The 21894-nt window shown below is 36.5% G+C and overlaps 3 long non-coding RNA genes and 2 pseudogenes across 5 annotated transcripts; 3 read left to right on the top strand and 2 right to left on the bottom strand.

Moving 5' to 3' along the window:
- The first annotated feature begins 2458 nt into the window (after window positions 1-2458).
- On the top strand, window positions 2459-3830 carry LOC129236051 (uncharacterized). Of its 2 annotated transcripts, XR_008581624.1 has the most exons (4): window positions 2459-2504; window positions 2604-2989; window positions 3046-3229; window positions 3709-3822. It is a non-coding gene; the product is annotated as an uncharacterized LOC129236051 (long non-coding RNA). The 2 variants fall into 2 exon arrangements; XR_008581623.1 differs by lacking the exon at window positions 2459-2504 and having other exon boundaries at window positions 2516-2989; window positions 3709-3830.
- A 1212-nt stretch (window positions 3831-5042) lies between these two features.
- On the bottom strand, window positions 5043-6395 carry LOC129236050 (uncharacterized). 2 transcript variants are annotated; one of them, XR_008581622.1, is made up of 5 exons: window positions 6318-6395; window positions 6185-6258; window positions 6067-6130; window positions 5663-6006; window positions 5043-5606 (listed from the first exon to the last, which is right to left on the bottom strand). It is a non-coding gene; the product is annotated as an uncharacterized LOC129236050 (long non-coding RNA). The 2 variants fall into 2 exon arrangements; XR_008581621.1 differs by having other exon boundaries at window positions 5663-6130.
- A 1226-nt stretch (window positions 6396-7621) lies between these two features.
- LOC129251932 (tonsoku-like protein) lies at window positions 7622-12519 on the top strand (annotated as a pseudogene).
- LOC129251777 (flap endonuclease GEN-like) lies at window positions 12380-14528 on the bottom strand (annotated as a pseudogene).
- Window positions 14529-18577: 4049 nt separating this feature from the next.
- LOC129235557 (uncharacterized) lies at window positions 18578-19232 on the top strand. The gene is made up of 3 exons (XR_008581592.1): window positions 18578-18656; window positions 18711-18792; window positions 18849-19232. It is a non-coding gene; the product is annotated as an uncharacterized LOC129235557 (long non-coding RNA).
- The last annotated feature ends 2662 nt before the right edge of the window (window positions 19233-21894 follow it).

Genomic DNA, 21894 nt, shown 5'->3' with positions numbered 1-21894 from the left:
ATCGTAACCAAATTTAAAACACGAACTGGATACCTTACCGGGATGGTCATGGGCTAAAAAATATTTTGATATATATAGGGGGTGTGGCACCTCCCATACAAATGGAATTTTTAACAGTCCGTATTTCTGGAAGTATTTAGGCTAGACCAATGAAATTTGGGAAGGGGTTATATGAGGTTAATCCCTAACACCTCCAAGAAAACTGAGAAAAACGAAAAAAGGGGGCTTGGCACCTCCCATATAAATGCAATTTTTCATTGTCCATATCTCCGGAAGTATTTGGGCTAGACAACTGAAATTTGGTAAGAGATTATATAAGGTTAATACCTAACACCTGCATGAAAACTGGCGATAGCTAGAAATGGGGCGTGACACCTCCTATACAAATGAGATTTTTCATACTGCATAATACCTAAACTGACTTAAAAAAGTTAAAGTTGTTTTATTTACATTGCATACGTTTTGATAGAAATGTGGGGTGAAACCCACGGGTATAAGCTAGTGTTTTATAAAAAACTTTTAAATTGTAGTAAAATTTAAACTTTTGGTGCAAATTATTATGTCGGCAAAACCGTTTGCCAACGGTTTGCTTTTTATTATTAGTTGAAAATCGTAAACATTCACTATAAACATTTGAGTAAGTATTATAATAAAATCGATTTAATTGTCAAATAATAAACGTTTTGGTCGTGCTTCTGGAATAGTCGGATAGACAAGCTGTTATCAAGGTCACCTCGGATACACGGGGAAACTTCAAGATAACGTGCGAGGACAATATTACAATTATGACCACGAAAGAACGAAAAAAATAAAGAAATATTTAAAAGAACTATGATACTTTGGTGGAGAAATTCATTGGTCCGCAGCTGGAAGTAGGGTGCAGCTCAGTCACTCACAAGACTGTGATCAACCGACTTAGCCAACATAAGCACTATGACTACTGTCATAGTTTCAAAATCTTCGGCAGTCTAAAATGTTCCTTGACGTCCCACATAGACCAAACTTCAAATTTCTGTCTCCTAGTTTAAGTTCCACTTCAGCTTCTAGTTCCGGTTCTTACTATTGACAAACTGTTTTAACAGTTACTCTCTAGCTCCTAGATGCTGAAGTGGAACTTAATTCGTCAATAGTAAGAACTATTTCAACAGTTACTCTCTAGCTCCTAGAAGCTGAAGTGGAACTTAAACTTGGAGATAATTGGGGCTATTGTTGATATAATCACACGATCCATTTCTTTGAACAATTATACTTCGGTAAGACAAGACGTACGAAGACGTAAGACGTACACCCTTCTTCTCCTCCTCCTATTTGTGGTGTGCGTCTTGATGTTGTTCCACAAATGGAGGGACCTACAGTTTTAAGCCGACTCCGAACGGCAGATATATTTATGAGGAGCTTTTTCATGGCAGAAATACACTCGGAGGTTTGCCATTGCCTGCCGAGGGGCGACCGGTATTAGAAAAATGCTTTTCTTAATTTTGGTGTTTTCACCAAGATTCGAACCGACGTTCTCTCTGGGAATTCCGAATAGTAGTCGCGCACCAACCCATTCGGCTACGGCGGCCGCCGTACTCTTTATTCTAATTCTAAATAAATATTATAAAGGGTGGTTAAGTTTCAGAGGCCGGCATTGATTTTGAATAAAATCAATTGTTCTACGAAATTATTGTCATTTCTCTTTAATATGATAATATTGGTATGTTTCAATTACGTATAAGACAAAACATTGGCCAAATAGCTGCCGCGGCTTCGGCGGCACGCCTCCATCCGATGATCCAAATTTTTCATGACGCTGAGGTATAATTGAGGTTCTATCCAGTTAATGTGCCGAATTATCTCATTATTTAGCTCTTGAATTGCTGCTGGTTTATCGACGTACACCTTTTCTTTCAAATAGCCCCAAAGAAAGAAGTCCAACGGTGTCGTTGACGTTTAGGTGTGGTTCACGTTCAACATCGGCCCTTGAAATTTAACCAACCTTTATTTGCTTTAAAAGAACAGAATGTTTTTTCTGTTGTTTTGTTTTAATTTAGATTAAATAACTAATATACTTAGTTTTTCTCTTATTACAGGACTAATTAGCTACTTTACGTACTTTTTTACTACTTTTAGGCAAGAAGGGGAAAACATTTTCCCTCTTCTCCATTCTTCGTAAATGCAGCCCTCAGAGAACGTTAATTTGAGAGTGACATTATTTAAAAGGAAAGGTAGGCAGCACTAAGGAATGAAATAAAAGACTTGAAGACTTCGAATGCAAACGACGGTTCACCAGTTTTTCCAATTTTACCAACACATTCACTCAATTTTTTCCAATAATACCCACACAATCACATTTAATTCTGTTGTCATTTTTGATGGGTTATACATATATTTATCTCATAATTTTCGTGAATACTTATTAAACTTAACTATAGTGAGTGCGAAAGTGACAGCAAAAAACAAGTTGCAAATGTCAAATAAAAAAAGAATCCCGTTTAATTCGGTGAAAATCTACAAGCGAAAAGGTAAGTTGAACAATTTTTATTAAATTTTCCAATTATATATATATTTAAACTAATAAAATGTATTTTTATTTTCAGAAAAAACGTATTCACAACGTCAAGAGTCTGAGATGAGATCTGTGGAGACGGCATGATTTTGGCACTCATCCAGCTGAGTCTTCAGTACCGCGATTTCACCCTGAAGTTGCCTGTTCAGTTGAATTTGTGCTTCAGCTTTCCCCACACGTTCTTCCATTGTTTTCACAGCTTTCCGAAGGTTCGCCATTTCCGCCGCTATTTCGCCAAACCGCTGCATTACTCGCTCTTCAGATGTTTTCACTCGTTCCGAAATCTCTTCGATGATGCTCCTTCTCTGCAGCTCGAGTTGTTCCTCTATCCGCTCAAGCCAGAAAGGAGGTGGCGAGCTCCCTTTTTTCTTCGCTTTGTTTAGAGTGCTCGCGCTGTTTTGCGGAGTGGATACCGTTTGGCGTGTGATTTTTCCTCTGGTGGTAATTTTTCAAATTGTTTTTAAATTCACAAAAATTTCTGATTTTGTTTGTTTTAGCGTACACTAAATTATTTTCACGGCCACAGAGTTAGAAAGTGATCAAAGAGACCCGTATTAGCAAAAGACTATATAAGATAGGTGTTAACAAACACAAGTAAATAAAAGATAACTGCAGCGCACAAAAAAACACGTCTACTCTGTTTGCATATGCATATGGTAATTTGCGGGCATCTTTCTTTTGGTAAGTTTGCTCAACGTAAACAAATTCTTTTTCGCTTATAAAATGTGCAAAAGCATGACCAGTGCCGGTGGTCATAGCTTTTGCATCCATACATACACTGCGCAGTGTGTTTTGTGAGAAATAAGGGTTGAAAAGCAATTTGTTGCCCATACAGGATCAGTGCGGGGATCTTAACCTGAAATACATATGTGTTCTCATAGCTATGGGCAACAAATCTTTTCAATATGTCTAAAGAAAATTATTTAACTATTTTAATATTCCCTTAGTCCGCTGCGTAGTGTATATGAATTAAATATGCAATATACATATGTATGTATGTACATATATACTGCGAAGTAAAATTCTTATGCATGTACATACATACTTTGCATTCCATACACTGTATGTAAATATGCACGGTTGGTGCATGAAATATGTATAAAACCTGTAATTTAATCTTTTCCATTTTGTATTAATAGCATCTTTTTTATACTTTATAGGTACAGCAATATAAACGGCGATACTATATACAGCAATATAAAAATTATTATAATAATTTTATTATTATTATTATTATAATTTTATTATGTTAAATTACTTTAATTCATGTTCATTTTCTAACACCAAAACCTAATTTTAGAATGTAAATATTATACTAATTTATGTACATAAAAACTAAAACGTAAACTTTTCTAATAATATAACTAAACTAATTCACGTATATAAATAACTAAAACTAAAAAGTAAATTTGTCTAACACCAAACCTAATTTTACAATGTAAATATTAAAAAAAATAACTAAAACTTAACGTAATTTTATAATGTAAATAGTAAATTCAAATAAATTATTATATATTGTATTAATTTTCTTTAGAAACTAAAAATTAACTAAATAAATATTAAAATTATTCATTAAATAAATAATATTCAATAAATAACCATTTGTATCAGTAATTTTGAAGGATTATTGTATATAGGATCCGTAAGTATTACCTACAAAATTACCCAGTTGAAGAGATTCTGTTAACTACATGTTAACAACGAAATTCACCAGTTCTTAAGATTCTGTTCACTACATGTTAACAACGAAATTTACTAGTTCATGAAATTCTGTTCACTACATGTTAACAACAACATTCATGAGTTCAGAAGGTTTTGTTCACTACATGTTACCTACATCATTCACAACTTGAATGTCAATTAGAGCAGCACAGCAGTATTCTGAGTGCCGCTTCAAAAGTGAATTGAGCCGTAACAAACAGCTTTTTTTGCGATAGCATCGGCTCTTTCATTTATTGGAATACCAGCATGTCCAGACGACCAAATCACCCGAACACTGTCAAAAGCATATTCATTTACTTTTGTTTAAAAAGAGTAACACAACAGTTGTTGGCATAGATGACTAGATGTGAAATTCTTTTCCTCGTGAGAGCGCTGAAAAATGTGCATTTTTTATAACATTTTCCAATATTGCCACACCGGTAGAAACATGAATTGGGTATTTTTGAACCAAAGGTCTGGAATTTTTCGTTTGCACACCACCATTGAGGTTAGTATTTAGTGTGCGGTTGCCCAATAGCCTTATATCACTCGTAAACACCTACATATACTAAAAATAAGCGCAATCCGTATGAAATATGTACATAAATAAGCCAAAAATTTAAAAATTTATATGTAAATGAAATTATTTAAAACTGATATACATAAGTAATTTATTAATAATGAAGTAATGACCGCAAAAACCTAAGTTATAATTAAAAACATGACTTATTGTGATTTTTTAATATAACACAGAAATTGGGTAACAAAAAAAATTCTCAAATAACGAACAGAATAAGTTAAAGCAGATTACCTTTAATTTTTGTAAAATATCTCAAACACAAATTCAGTTCCCTTACCTACGCTTTTCAACCATAGAATATTTACGCATATAAAAATTTACATAAACCAACATACAGTTTTCAATAAAATTACATTATGTACATAAGACTAAAAGTAGAAGTCGAAAAGGATATAACGAGCTTTGGATTCTACAAACTCATTTAAATTCAAATTATTACATTTCAATTGAATTAATTTTAAGACAAATAATTATAAACATTTTAACACGTCCTTTCTCCATTAAGTAAAAACGAACTGTTTTCGTCTGTTATTTTTGGCGCGTTTCTTCTGGCAGTCTGCCATTTCACCTATCAGCTGTTCAAAATCCCATAGTGTGTGAGTGCTGCCAAGTTTTGAAACGTCCTAATGGGCGCGCTCTCTCTCAAAATGAATAAGTTTCACATCTAGTTATCTATGGCGTCGCAGTAATGAATCGGAGTGGAAATATGAGGAATGTGGGTGCACTTGCTCGTATAGGTGTTGGAACGCTGCACTTATTCAGGCAGAAATCAAAAACCTGTAAACCAAAAATCTTAAAAATTGTTAACTCACAAATATATCACTACAACTTACGTGTAATTGTCGACGTAAAGCGCGAGGACTTGCTCGTGTGGGTGTTGCGCATGCATCTACGTACAGCATATTGGTATCGACGTGGACAGCCAGTTCGGAAGTCAAATTGATTTCAGAGGTAGCATTACTAGGCACATGATGACCGTCACATGTTAAACACTTAACTAGGTATTTGCACCATCGTACACAGAACGCTCAAAGTCACCTATGAAATTGCCCGTAGCACCACATGAGACAATGGTAGAAATACGCACATACGTGCTTTCGTTTCTAAAAACCGCAATAGTTGTGCCACCTAGCTCTTCAACACGCACCTTCCGCAGCAGTTGCTCGGTTGTGAAGTCCTACAAATAAAAACTTTTAAAAACAATTTATTAGCAAATATTCTAACAGAACTTCCTAACTGTAGTTTATGTATTGTATGAAAGGTGGTCACTATTATATTTGCAAAAACGCTGTTCTAAAAACCTATGAATGAAAAAGCTTAATAAGAATTTTTAGAAATGTCTGATCTGGACTTACGTGTATGGAAATTCACAAACCGGTGGTTTTCCGCAGCAGAAAGCCAACTCCAAATAATCAACTACCACATCGACCTAAATAGCGAAAAACGACATTAATTTACAAAATAATTAGCTTTCATTATTATACTTACTTGAATGTTTACAAACAGATAAAAGATTTTCAACGAATAATAACAAGGCAAAGCGTCAAAGTGGAAACGGTGTTGCCGACCATATAATTTGCACCAAAAGTTTAATTTTTACTACAATTTAAAAATTTTTTCATAAAACATGTACGTATATTTGTACACTCGTTTGGGAATACTACCTTTGTTAGAACTGCAAATACAGGGTGGGCCATATAGCGTTTGCTTTTGGAGCCACCTATTTTTTTGAGAATGGTAACACAAATGACACGCCAAATGTTTTCATAATTTACTTAAAGGTTTGACATTTACGAAATGGGACGCTTTACGCCTGAACAAATTGGGGAAATATTGAAAACCTATTTCCAAAGTGGTGAGTCTTCTTCTTCTTTTCTGATTTTCAGATCGGTGGCTACGTCAATAAGCAAAATTGTCGGATTTGGAGCTCAGAAAATCCACACGTTACTGTAGAGAAGCAAATGCATCCACAACGAGTCACTGTTTGTTGCGGTTTTTGGTCTAGCGGCATCATCGGGCCATTTTTTTCGAATATGAGCGAGGCGCCGCGGTTACAGTAAATGGCGAGCGTTACCGTGACATGCTCAACGAGTTGTTTCCAAAAATTTAAGAGGATAACATAGAGGACATTTGGTTTCAACAGGACGGTGCAACTTGTTACACTGCCAAAGTTACACTCGAACTTTTGGCTACCGTTTTAGAAAACCGAATAATCAGCCGAAATTCCGATATCAATTGGAAGCCTCGGAGCTGTGATTTAAGCCCGTTGGACTATTTTTTATGCTAATGCGAACCATCCAGAGACGATTGATGCTTTAAAACACGAAATCGAAGTTGCCATTCATGAAATTGGAGCCCAAACAATCGAAAATGTGCTTAAAAATTGGGTTGATCGAATGGCCTACTGTAAAGCCAGTCGTGGCAGTCATTTGACCGATATCATTTTTAATTCATAAATGACAATGTTCAATCTTCAAAATAAAAAAAGTTTGAAAAAATATTGATTAGTTTTTTTTTTATAGCCGATTCAAAAAGCAAATTTTACATGCTTTTACACCCTTTACAATCGCAGTCACCTTACATATACCACAGTTAGTAAGTAAATTATGTTAGAATATTTGTAAATAAATTGTATTTAAAAGTTTTTATTTGCAGCAGTTCACAGGCGCTTAAGTGCAGCGGGAGGTGTGTTGAAAGCTAAGTGGTACAACTGTAGTGCCTTTTAGAAACGAAGGTAAGAATGCGTGTGTTTCTACCATTGTCATATCATATGTGGTTCTTCGGACAATTTCATGGATGACATTGAGCGTGCTGTGGTGATGGTGTAAATAACTTCAAGTGTTTGGCACGTGTTGGTCGTTATGTGTCTGGTGATGGTGCCACTGAAATCGACTTGGTTTCCGAACTGGCTGTCTCCGCCGATACCATATCGGGTCTTGAACAGTACGCTGTACGTAGATCTACGATCAAGTCCTACAAGGGGCGTAACTCGTAGTTATATATTTGAAGTTAACAATTTTTAAAACTTCTGGTTTACAGGTTTTTGGTTTCTGTGCAAGTTCAACGTCCCTACATCTGCTCGAATCAGTGCAGCGTTCCAACACCCATACGAGCCACTTTCCGCAATTTTTCTCATTGCATTTGATTAACGTAAATTTATGATTTATATTAGTAACTAGCAAACCCGGCCCCCTTCGCTGTGTACACTAAAATAGAATAGATATGGTTTAGAACAGAAAATATATGATTTTCATATTATTTATTTCTTTATTCTTTATTCAAGCGCTTTGGCATAAACAATATTTTTTGTTTTTCTATTTGTTTTTGAGTAAATATAAAATATAAATTGAAAATCAGGAAAAAAGAAGATTGTTTTTAAATTTCAAATCAACGCATATGAATAAACAATCGTCTTTTTTCCTGATCATTCATAAATTTTTCGTTTCAATTTATATGTTTTATTAAGCATTGGAGCTTTTTTAACCATTATCCATTTATATTTAAAAAAAAAAAACGAAAAAAAAATTTTTTTCCACGAACACATAATTTCATTCGGATTTCACATTAAATTCTCAAATTTCGTAAGAAATTATTCACTGTTCCAAAATCCACTCCAAAAAAATTCACAAACAGTTTTTACATGTTGCACTTACGTTTTTTCCTTATGGCATCCAAATCAGAAAGAAATATATACACATTGTAACTCACACTGTCAATTTGATAGTTCAGTTCCGCCCCAAGCGTTAAAAAAGTAAGCGACATTATGGCTGGTTCAAAAGAACGCTGTACCCGTTGCCAGTGCTCCGAATTACAACCAAACTTTACGAAACCCATTTTCAATACTTACTTAACAATGTGCGTAAGTTTGGTTTAATTCGGTGCAAAGACACGGCGGGTCTACGTTTTGGCATATATTTCGAGACCCTAGTCATCAATAGGTATGAAAATTACCCCGTATTAAAGCACTTATAAACAGCTTTCATTTGATACCCATATTGTACATACACAACCAAAGGTTACCCGGGTCCACGTTTTGACCTATATTTCGAGACCCCAGTCACGGAGCGGCATGAAAAATACTCTGTACTAAAGCATTCACCAACAGCTTCAATTTGATATCCATATTGTACAAAAACATTCTAGGGACCACGTTTTGGTCTCTATCTCGAGACCCTAGTCACGGAGCGGCATGAAAAATACCCTGGACTAAAGCATTCACCAACAGCTTCGATTTGATACCCATATTGTACATACACATCCGAAGGTTACCCGGGTCCACGTTTTGACCTATACCTCGAGCCGTATTTCCAAAATAAAATATAATCCATGTTACTCGTGGATGATGTAGCTTTCGAATGGTGAAAGAATTTTTAAAATCGGTCCAGTAGTTTTTGAGCCTATTCATTACAACCAAACAAACAAATAAACAAAGTTTTCCTCTTTATAATATTAGTATAGATATATGAAATATTTGTTTTAGACCATATGAATACATTTTCCCAACACTTACTAATATAAGGGCCAAGTATATTAAGGTAAACAAACTTTACACTATAAACTACTAAACTTGTAAAAAAAAATATACTCGGAAATCTACATAAAAGCTTATTTTGTTTACTAGCAGCATTTCCTTCTTAATGTAATGAAAATACTTCGTTAGAGACGCCATGTTTTTATTTTTCTCTCTTCACATCTAACTAATGTTTGTTTTACAACTACGATCTAACTTAAAACACATATTTAAGTAACAAAACATAGTTCTGCGTGCTCTTGTGTTAGATAAACATCGAAAATATTCTAAATAAATATTATATTCGCTTTATAAAAAAAAACGATAATTTTTCTGTTGTTTTGTTTTAATGTAGAAGTAATAACCAATATACTTAGTTTTTCTCTTATTATAGGACTAATTAGCTATATTACTTTACGTACTTTTTTACTACCTTTAGGCAAGAAGAGGAAAACATTTTTCTCCTTCCTTCGTAAATGCAGCCCTAAAATAAGGGAGTGTCAAAGCGCCCTTGTCATTACTTACCTAACCTTTTTTAATTGAGTCATGAGTTTGCTTTATTTCTAAATATAAAAAACATGGCTCAATTTTGGCGCTACGCTTTTGCAATTTAGCGTTGGAAGTTGCGAAACGCTTGCCGAATAGGGTTAAGAAAATTTGCGAAACACTGGTTGTTCCAACTTTTGTTATAATAACCAAATTTGATAGAACTTTGCTTGTGTTTGAACCCTTTAAAACCAGCCCTCATACCAGCCCTCCCCCCCTTTCCCAACTCCGCCCCTTCCACCCCTCCCCCCCCATGCACACGGGCCTGGTCGCCGTGAAAATTTGTCAAATTTTAGACGAATTGGTCACCACCAGCTCAGTTGACTACACAAAGCGGAAAACTTTATACGAGAAACTTGGCGATGGATGTTACCAACTCCAAAACTACTCTAAATCTATCGAGTACTACCAGCAAATGTTGGATTACGCCGAAAAAAACTCTGAGCCCGAGAAAAATTGAATACCAATTTATGTCAGTCTGTATCACACCTACAAAGACAACGAAGAATATGACCAGGCGCTAATATATCTGTCGAAAGAATATGAGCTCAATGAAGGTGTGCCGACGGAAGCGTTCTCAACACTATGTGCTATTGCTGAAGTGTGCGAGCTTCAGCGACAATTATTCTGGACCATACAGGATATTTATCAAAAGGCAAAGCAGCAAGCAGCAAAAAACAATAATGAGAGAGAACGAGCAAAACAAGAGCGAGTGCTAAAACACAAAATGCAAATGTTGGCAGATGAATTAATAGAGGAAGCAAAAGAGAAAGGTAGGCACTTTGGTAAAGTACATTAACAGATATATAGTGCTATCTCGGTAAACCTGACGGCCAGAATCCCAAGGCCGTGCACTTTACTGTAGTGCCCCAATTATAAAGGAACAAGTGTCAAATTTCAAAATTGTAGTAGTGTCCGAATTATAGCGGGCCGGGCTTACGCAGATAGCACTATAAATGCTCTTCTGTCTATTTATAGGGATAAAATTAAGACTTGACGACGATGGAAATGACGCTGAGTCAGAGACGGACTCGGCAGCTTGCAACGATGAAAACTCACCCGAATTGGGTGATGATGTTTGTCTCGATGATCTAACCGATTCAGATATGAGTGATTTAGATGAGATAGGGAAACCGCGGACACATCGTGCTACACGTGGAGTTCGCGCTCTTACAATTAAGCGCAATAATAAAGGCGAAACATAGCTGCACCAAGCGTGTATAGCAGGATATATTGAGCTAGTTCGGCGACTTCTCGACCAAGGGTATTCCATTGCATGAAGCTTGCAATCATGGATTTCGTGATGTAGTAGAACTACTAATAGATCGCGGTTCAGCTGTTGCCATTAACGATAAAGGAGGTTTGAGTTGCGACGGCTAACTCCACTTTACGATGCCTGTTCGAATGGGTTTCTCGATGTAGTTGAACTGCTATTAGATCGTGGCGCTGATACGGCCATTAAAACAGATTTTGGCGAAACGTGTTTGGTTGGCTCAGATAGATGGCGGCGATCAGCAACTTTAACGGAGGGCGCACAAACACAGTATGAAATGATAGGAGCCAGGCTATTGACAACACTTTCAAAGACTGGCATTTGTAAGAAGCCAGTGCCAGCATTAACAAATGCACAAGTTGAGTCTGCATCAGATGTGGAGTCCGATAGCAATGATAAAACGTTGGTGGAAGAAGAATTACATAGTGGCGGACGTATACGTTCGAGTTTGAATCGGTCTGGTGAAAGCAGAAGGGCTTCCAAGGTATTATTCAAGAAGAAAAAAATTGATCTTACTAAATAGAAATGTAATAAAATTCTAATTATCAGTTTATTGCTTAGCTACTGAACCACTAACATATTTGTAAAATTAATATTTTACTGGCTTATGTTTTTTTAAGGAGTACACCAAGAAATCTCCACGTGACAAACCCGCTGGCATGAATATAAAACAGTAATGGCACAATTGAAACACCCAAACCGTTCAACCACACTTAACGATGATACTTACGAGAGTTTAAATTGCGCGGCCAGTTATTCAAATACTCTGATATGATTTAGGTCCAGAATGCAAAAAAAAGACATTTTCACACCCCTATTAAAGAATCTGCATCGACCTCTAAAGAAAACCTACACACCGATTCAAAAAATTCTTGTTGGAGTGCAGATGCGGTGTTAGCACCCGATGATGCTTTTCAGGTGGTTTTAGATGCATCGGCCGGTACCACAAAGCAACAGCGTCAAAAACAAGCGCGCAAATAATTCATTTACAAACGAGGCAGACTCAACGACAACACCCATACATTTACTGATATCTCCCTCAAAGTCGTCACCAATTAAAGTACAAAGCACACAAGTTATGCCAATAACTGTTTATTTTAAGATTAAAGTAGAGAATGAATTGTTGTTATTACCAATTGAACGTAAAAATGTAAACGATATTAATATACTTTGGATGGCCGAGGAAGCGGCAAGACGTTATTATAAGTAATACAAAATTTGCTATATGTAGTACTTAACAATGTTGTTATTATGCTTGCCATTCCTTACAGTGGTTTAACGTGGTGGCTTTTCTTTCGATTTCAAGAATGAGAAAGCATTTTCAACCAAACAAAGTGGTTCTACTCTGTACTCCAAAGTCCTCCAGGATTTTTTTGTTCAAAATTGCGCAGCTGTTTCTGATTAACCTGGCTGAATGCCCCACTCAAAATGCCTTCTCGTATTAATTCTTTCCATGTATATGACTTATTATTCAACTTATTTGTACGTATCATGTTTTCTAACTGCCAATCTGCCAAAATCGGTAGAAATTCTCTAAAGCAAACAATCTCAGTCCATTCGAGAAGGGGACGGATTTGTGTTACAAACTTTTCTATGTTAGGCTCTTGCCAAATCATATCTAATTCGGGCGCAGTGGCAGGTTCGTTAAGAAATTCCGTGATTACTTTTTCAGATGGAAAAGAGGGAACAGTTAAAGCCTTCTTACGGAGCTCCAGTTCGGTTTTTAAAGATAAACGTTCTTCCCTATAAATACAAAATAACGCCTCCATATATTTTAGTAACACATTGTATCAAGCTTAGGAATATTATATTATAACATAAATACTTGTGATAAAAGAAAAATAAATTCTATTAAAATAAGTTTACTTAAACAAAAAAAAATATTTTGCTTAAGAGAACCGGAACCTCTTGTAAACCCACGATGTGAAATTAGTTGAATTATCACATAAGACGTCTATTGGCATCCCGGTAGAATTGTCATTAACACAAAAATATAACCCCCAGACTTAAACTTACTTCCACAGACTTTCGTCACATCCTTCTCTAGTACCGCAAATGCCACATCCGCTTTTTGTATGACTTTGTGTACGCCCATCGTGTCCACAATTACTGCAAATCGTGTTATCATCAACACGCATCTCCAGCGCAGTATATTTACTGTCTTCAAGCCGCCAAGATCTTATTCTAAATAAAAAAAAATATTAAAATTACATAACTGATTAGCCTGAAATATTCACATTCATATACCTTTGTAAAATTTCCACGTCTTTATACTTGTTGAACAATTTTAGGACATTAATACGTCCAATGCCACGAATACCCCCGGGACAATAATCACACCCGCAGAGTAGCGCCATAACAATAGCCTTGTTTTGGCCAAAATCTAGTGAATGTATTTATTATAATGATCTACAACTAAAATTCAAAGCCTCTTTAAGTGTACAAACCCATCTTCTTTTTGATTTTTTCCATGTCATACATATTAACTGCACTCCCCGCTGCTTTAAAGTTTCGATAGACACGTAAAGCACCATAAGCAAAGCAATCCGAATCCTCACTTATCACCCCATCTACTAACTAGAATGAAAGTGAGTTTTTTATTGCATCAATTAAGTTTAATCAGGAATTAGTATGCATTTGTTATGATCTATACATGCCCCTTTTTTGTTGAGAAACGCACAATAAGCTTCGGCCTCTCCAGGTGCGTAAACACATTGTACACCCATAGATTCTAATAAGTTCTTGCATTCTTCCAGCACTTGATCAAATTGAGTTCTCCCTACTATTCGACTTTTTAATTTGGCGGCCGCTCCTTCGAGTATAAAAATGGGTATCACACCTTCCGAAATTAAGCGGCGTGTCCGAGAGAAAACGGATCTTTTGTTCGATACACATACATATATTAAATATTTATAAATTTAAATGTTTATTATCTACGTTATTAGTACCTACCTTAAATCTGCCCTGGGGTTTTCATTGTAATCTGCCACGCTCAAACTTGCCACGACCCAAATAGATAGGTCAATGGCAATTTTTTGACCACGCAATTCACGCAGCGGCTTTTTTTCGGCATATGGAGCTAGTACCGTCCATAATTCCTTCACACCCATTTTTCGGAAGCAAATACGTTAGTATAAATATTTACGTATGTTTACTTAAGTTATATTATAAAGCGATTTAGCACGGTTGGGATTCGCAATAATGTGTATTGGGCAATTTTTGGCAAACTATAATGTCTTTATTAATAAAACTTGGTGGAGATGTTAGTGAGGTGTTAAGGAACACTCTTTATAATTCCAAATTATTCGGGAAATAATAATTTCTTAATTATTTGCCTTCAAAATGCCCGCGGGAACTTCACTATAATCTGGCACATTACACTATGTATTTTTTTACACTAAATTCACTACACTAAATTCACTGTATTTATACCCAGATGCGGGTTTTTATTTATTTTCCTGAATCATAGACGGACATGATCGTATGATTCAACCATAGAAGGTTAGCGTGATTGAATTATAGAAGGTTAGCTAAGTAAGCAGCTTTCTCGCTTCCGTTTCACAAATCGGCTCCCTTATTTGAAAGCATGTTGCTTCTTTACAAGTATACGTATATGTTTTATAAAAAAATTTTTTAATTGTAGTAAAATTGAAGCTTTTGGTGCAAATTATTATGTCGGAAAAACCGTTTGCCGACTGTTTGCTTTTTATTATTAGTTGAAAATCGTAAACATTCACTATAAACATTTGAGTAAGTATTATAATAAAATCGAATTAATTTTCAAATAATTAACGTTTTGGTCGTGCTTCTGGAATAGTCGGATAGACAAGCTGTTATCAAGGTCACCTCGGATACATGGGGAAACTTCAAGATAACGTGAGAGGACATATACAGACTGAACGAGCTGGCGGAAACAACTACTACAATATTACAATTATGTGGGTGCCATGAAAGAACGGAAAAATAAAGAAATATTTAAAAGAACGTTGATACTTTGGTGGAGAAATTCATTGGTCCGCAGCTGGAAGTAGGGTGCACCTCAGTCACTCACAAGACTGTGATCAACCGACTTAGCCAACATAAGCACTATGACTACTGTCTTAGTTTCAAAATCTTCGGCAGTCTAAAATGTTCCTTGACGTCCCACATAGACCAAACTTCAAATTTCTGTCTCCTAGTTTAAGTTCCACTTCAGCTTCTAGTTCCAGTTCTTACTATTGACAAACCTTTTGTAACAGTTACTCTCTAGCTCCTAAATGCTGAAGTGGAACTTAATTCGTCAATAGTAAGAACTGTTTCAACAGTTACTCTCTAGCTCCTAGAAGCTGAAGTGGAACTTAAACTAGGAGATAATTGGGGCTATTGTTGATATAATCACACGATCCATTTCTTTGAACAATTATACTTCGGTAAGACAATCTTCACGAAGGTGGTCCTATCGAGTTCAGCCCTAAGAATCTTATTCGCTATACTAATACGATGGTCCACCTGGTTGAGCTTCAGAGATTTTAGGAATCATGAGCCAATATAGACTGTTTGACACATTGCTGCGATACAATAAAAAAACTATACGTTATGATAAATGTAGTATTCACATGCAACGAATGTATCCTAGCATTAGAGTGCCAGGTGGTACTCCCTAATAGATATATTTCAGAGCAACAGTAGCAGCATTCACAATATATGTATCTACAGAGTTTGATTGTAAAGTAATGAGCCTTATTTTTTTAAGCAGTTTTATTAAACCTTTTAGCTTATGCAACTAATATTTTTCAAGCGTTGACCCTTGAGCGTCAATACACCGCTGGTAGCGGTCCTTCCACTGCAGGAAACATTTTTTAAACTCATCCGCCGGAATCGCGTTCAATTCAGCTGTCATAGTTTTTTGGATCGCCTCGATGGAGTCGAAACGCCTCCCCTTCAGCTTTCTTTTCAGGCGTGGAAACGAGAAGAAGTCTGGAGGGGACAGGCCTGGGCTGTAGGGAGGGTGGGGAAGCACCGGAACCCCCATCTTGGCCAATGCAGAGGTGCAGAGGAAGGCGGTGTGCGCCGGCGCATTGTCGTGATGAAGGGTCCAATTGTTGACGAGGTCGGGCCGTACCTGAGCGACGCGGTTTTTCAGCCGAAGAGGCACTTATTTGTAAAATTCCGCGTTTACAGTTCTTCCTGGAGGTACAAGCTCCTTGTGACTGATGCCTCGAGAGTCGAAAAAGACGATCAGCATGGTTACGCAAAATTTGATCGAGTAACGTTGCTCCAACGACCGCTGCATTTTCGCCACTGCAAAATCCTAACACACTTTTAAAACAGCTTTCACGCGCGGAGCGATGTTGACTGCACCGCTATTGCCAGCGAACTGGGACCGGTTTCTAGTGGAAGGGGAAGGTTCAACGATCATTTTCCACCACCAGCCGATTCGGTTGATCGCTTGGCAGACGCTCCGCGCGGGAAGGCTCATTACTTTTCAATCAAACCCTGTACTCTGCACAAGAATATTAGTACTGTACATTCTGTTCATGCTACCAACATAAATATGCATTTTTCTCAGTCGGTAAAAACAAGGCATTAATGCACTGTTGTGTACAATATAGATGACTGTACTGTACTTAGTAGTTTACAGTCGAAAGTAATATACTACGAATCTAGACATTAGAAATATAAGGCAGTAAACGTAATTTAAATTTTAAAAATTGTTAACTGTATTACCGGCTGTCTGTACTTATTTGTTGCCCCAGACATCGTCCAACTCCGATTAAGCGCTTTATACATTAACGTTTTTGACGGGACTCTCGCGAAGATCATATACGATACACGATGCAAAACGACCGTAAATAGGCTGGTCCGACGCCCTGCATTATCTGCTGTCGATCTGCTGGATGTCAGCACTATTCACAGCCATTTTGCATCGTATATGGTAGGGCGGGTCGATTTAAAAGTCGCTCATTGCTCTGTGAAAATCGTATTCTAGGGATCCAAATAAGAAACTTTGCCGAAGGAACCATACCTCTAAAACGAATTCTGATGTCCCCCAATTTGGGTCGAACGAAAGATCCATTTGACCCATTTAGAGTGCTCCAATCGAGTCCAAATGTGTGACTGACCCCAACTTTGGACGGCCGATCCACCCATGCCAGTGGCATACCCTCTGGAACTCACCTGGGGGCTTCCCCATAGAATCATTTCAAAATATCACCATTTTTGGCCTTTATATGAGAAAAGAAACTAAAAAGTTCGACTCAAATTGGGGGACATCAGAATTCGTTTTAGAGGTATGGTTCCTTCGGCAAAGTTTCTTATTTGGATCCCTAGAATATGATTTGCACAGAGCAATGGGCGTTTTTTTTGCCTCCCCACAAATCGACCCGGCCTGTATGGTATATGACCTTGGCGGGAGTCCCGTCAAAAACGTTAATGTATAAAGTGCTTTAAATACGATTTAATCAAGGAAATTTTCAGCCATTTGGAGGCCCCCCAAGACCAGAGGCCCGGGGAGTACCGCTCCCTCCACCCTCCCCTTAGTGCGCCACTATATAATATCATTTTCAATTTAAGGATTGAGTGAAGTTTTTTTTGGATCAGATTTAGGAGATTGAGGAGTCACAGAGTAATAATTTATTATTCCAAACTATTTAAATGTAATAGAAAAAATAATACATAAACTTAATCAAGACCGTCTCTATTAGACATTTAATAATTGTAGTTGGCACACTAATGTTATACTATAAGTTCAACTAATTTTGTGTTAATAAAATTTATCACTACAAACACGTGCTAATTTGCTATGAGACGGTTTAAGATACCAATACTTGCTTTCAGCCTTGTAATTTACTATGTTTTACTATGTTGGCTAATCATTTGATAAAATAATTAACAGCGATACATTAACAATAGTTATAAAGCCATGATTAGCATTTTATATTTCAGAACATTAATCATAAAAGAAAACCAACATTTGTTTAATGTTTTGTTCTAATGTAGATTGAATCTATTTACATTGGTCAGTTTTTCTCTCATTTTTAATTACATTACCAATTGCTACTTTGCGTATTTTTTTACTACCTTGAGGCAAGAAGGGGAACACTTTTTTCGCTCTTTCTCAACCCTTCGTAAATGCAACCCAATATAAGGGAGTGTAATTCCCCTTTATTGAATTGATTATTGAATCATCGTGATTCACTATTATATAATATATATACCTAACCTTCTATTATTGAATCAAGATGATTATATATAATATATTATAAAATAGTGAATCATGATGGCTCAATTATAGAAGGTTAGGTAAGTAAGCAGCTTTCTCGCTCTCTCTTGACTAATCGGCTTCTTCTGCTTCTTTACAAAAAAAAAGTACATATTTCACAAAAAAATTTTTGAATTATAGTAAAAACTCAACTTTTGGTGCAAATTATAATATTATGTCGGCAACACTGTTTCCATTTTTGACACGTTGCTTTATTCATATTCGTTAAAATCCGTTTATCTAATTGGAATCATTCGAGTAAGTAAATGCGTAAATCGTAAATATATTGTTTTTAAAAACTTTTATTTGCAGGTGTTCATATACGCGCAAGGGCAGTATTCCAAAATAACAATTCTAGAATTTCAGCATCGTATACCTGTAAATACTCGTACACGTAAGTTATAACATTGTATTTGTAAACTATCTATTTCTAACACTTTTGTTTTGCAGATTTTTGATTTCTGAGCAAGTTCAGCATTCCTGCACCTGCACCCCTGTGTCAAATATTCGCACGCGTTTAGTATACTAACATCAGGCAAATGACCATAATGACCACGCTTACAGGACAATACCCTTTACACGAAATTTTCCATAAAATATCAAATTCGTTGCTTGTGTGGCACGTAGCGCCGTCGTGTTGAAAATAAACGTTGTTCAGATCCATACCATCCAATTCAGGCCATAAAAAATTGTTTATCATCTCTCTTGTTTAACACCTAACATCTATTATTGGAAAACCCTTTATTATATGTATTTTTTGTTAATAATTCGCGTAGAAAACATTCAATTAAAAATATGGCTTGCAAGCATTTTAACTTTTGGTTGAAATATTTAAATAAGATTATGCATTAAGATTTTGTAGTCTGTATAAAAACACTAATAAAACATGAAATGAAATAAAAAAATCGATGCGCATTACAAATATTTTTTCTTAATAATTCGTTTGAAAACACATTTAATTAAAAATATGAATTGCAACCATTTTAACTTTTGGTTGAAATATTTAAATAAGATTATGCATTAAGATTTTGTAGTCTGTATAAAAACACTAATAAAACATGAAATGAAATAAAAAAATCGATGCGCATTACAAATATTTTTTCTTAATAATTCGTTTGAAAACACATTTAATTAAAAATATGAATTGCAACCATTTTAACTTTTGGTTGAAATATTTAAATAAGGTTATGCCAAAAGCAAGTTGCGCCTTGCGTCACAAAACATGGACTCAAGAAGCAATCAAGATGTTCCACGTGTCAACGAACGTAATGAAAAGAAAAATATGGTCGAAATCGTGCGGCGTCGATTTATACCCATCTTCGAAAATTTGCACTTTGCATTTTTCACCTATGCACTGTAGGTATATGTGGTTCAGATACAAAAAGGGTTAGGTTATCAGGAGATGCGTTACCGATAGCAGTGGAAACCCTATCTAAATGGGATGAAACTCAAGTAACTGCTTCCAAATTTGTCGATGCCTCGACCCAAATCGTGCTAATTATATAATTATATTAAATATATAATAAAAACCTCTTGTAGCTAATATTTTGCTTTAGGTCTTATGAAGATTGTCGTGTAGCAGATCTTCAAATCAAAATTGAAGAATTGCGAACGCGAGTTAAACGGTTCGAAAAACTTAAAAAGAATTTATCATTAATTTTTACGGAGGTACAAATCCGAAAAATTATAGATCCACAAAAGAACGTCCACTGGTCATGGCAAGACATTTTCTCCGCGATTACTCTTCACGCAGCTGGCCAAAGAGCCTATGTCCATTTGTGTAAAAATGGTTTTCCGTACCCTTGCGAATCCACGATTCGAAAATGGTTGCAAAAGATGAAGATTGATGATGGAGTACTGAATTTCTCCTTGAATGTCATGCGAGCCGCGAGTGGCATACCCATCGCAGATAGACTCTGCATAATGTGCTTCGACGAAATGAAAGTATAATCCGTTTCTGAATACGACCAGTCAAGCGACATCGCAAACCGTGGAACTACGTGCAATTAGCCATTGTACGTGGACCTAAGTCTTCATGGAAGCAGCCGGTTTTCTGTGCGTACGACTGCAAAATGCCAAGGCAATTTTGGAGAACCTCATCATTAAAATTCAAGAGTCCGGGTTTGCTGTGGTCGGTATTGTGTCAGATATAGGAGCAGGAAATCAGTCCTTGTGGAAGGAGTTGAAAGTGATATGTGGTATGCGAACTTGTTTTGACTTGCCATATCGTTTTGTAATCATATATTTTTTCTTAGAGCAAACGTGGTTTTCAAATCCAGCAGTGGTTGGGAAATTATTTGTGTTTGCGGACGTTCCGCACTTACTTAAACTGCTTCGAAATCACTTCCTCGACACTGGATACATGGGTGGTTAAATTTCAAGGGCCGATGTTGAATGTAAACCACAACTAAACATCAAGCTTTTTTCTGCATTTTATTTGAAGTTTTTTAACTTCAAACTAACTCAATATTTTTGAAATGAGCGTTCAAATCAAAATGCATATAGCGCACTTCGTGATTTTTTTGATCAATTTAGTCGTCCAAATGTGCGTAAAATCGGAAAAATTGTGCAAAAGTTTGAGCAAACCGGGTCAGTAGGAGATGTGAAAACACCAATGCATGCTCGCACAGCTCGAATTGCAGAAAATATTGCTGCTGTTCGCGATAGTGTGGTTGAAGAGCCGGTTTATGGGCCGGCGGCATCATCGGGCCGTATTTTTCCAAAAACGATATCGAACTTTTTATGGCCCGAATTGGAAAATATGGATGTGGACGATATGTGGTTTCAACAGCACGGTGTCACTTGTCACACAACTAACGAAACAATGGCTCTTTTACGCGAAAAATTTGATGGCCGAATAATCTCACGTCGCGGCGATGTCAATTGGCCGCCAAGATCATGTGATTTGACACCGTTGGACTTCTTCCTTTGAGGTTATTTGAAAGCAAACGTGTACGTCGATAAGCCAGCAACAATTCAAGAGCTAAAAGATGAGATAATTCGGCACATTAACGGCATAGAACCTCAATTATGCCTCAGCGTCCTCGAAAATATGGAGCATCGGATAGAGGTGTGTCGCCGAGGCCATTCGGCCAATATTTTGTTCCACACGTAATTGAGCCATACCAGTATTATCATAATAAAGAGAAATGATAATAATTTCTTAAAAACATTGTATTTGATTCAAAATCAACACCGGCCTTTGAAACTTAACCACCCTTTATAAAGGCAAACTGCTGACTTCAAGAACGAGTGCTCACCTTAACATCGGTGTCAGACGCCTTCATAACACACAAACTTAGTGAGGTACATTTCACAGTTCATCATGCTGGGCGTCAAAAGGTGAAGTTGGCTGCCCAATTGTTCGCACACAGCACTTCATGCGCAATACAACGGGTTTATTCGCCAGGCCATGAAATTTATAACGCTGTAGAAACAGCGGAGTTTGTGGAAATTGTCAACGACTGATTCGACATTTTTAATTCAAAATTTTCAG

Source organism: Anastrepha obliqua, chromosome 1, assembly GCF_027943255.1.
Source record: "Anastrepha obliqua isolate idAnaObli1 chromosome 1, idAnaObli1_1.0, whole genome shotgun sequence".
NCBI classification, from domain to species: domain Eukaryota; kingdom Metazoa; phylum Arthropoda; class Insecta; order Diptera; family Tephritidae; genus Anastrepha; species Anastrepha obliqua.
Note: the sequence above shows the minus strand (reverse complement) of the source record. Positions and strands in the feature narration are given on the sequence as shown.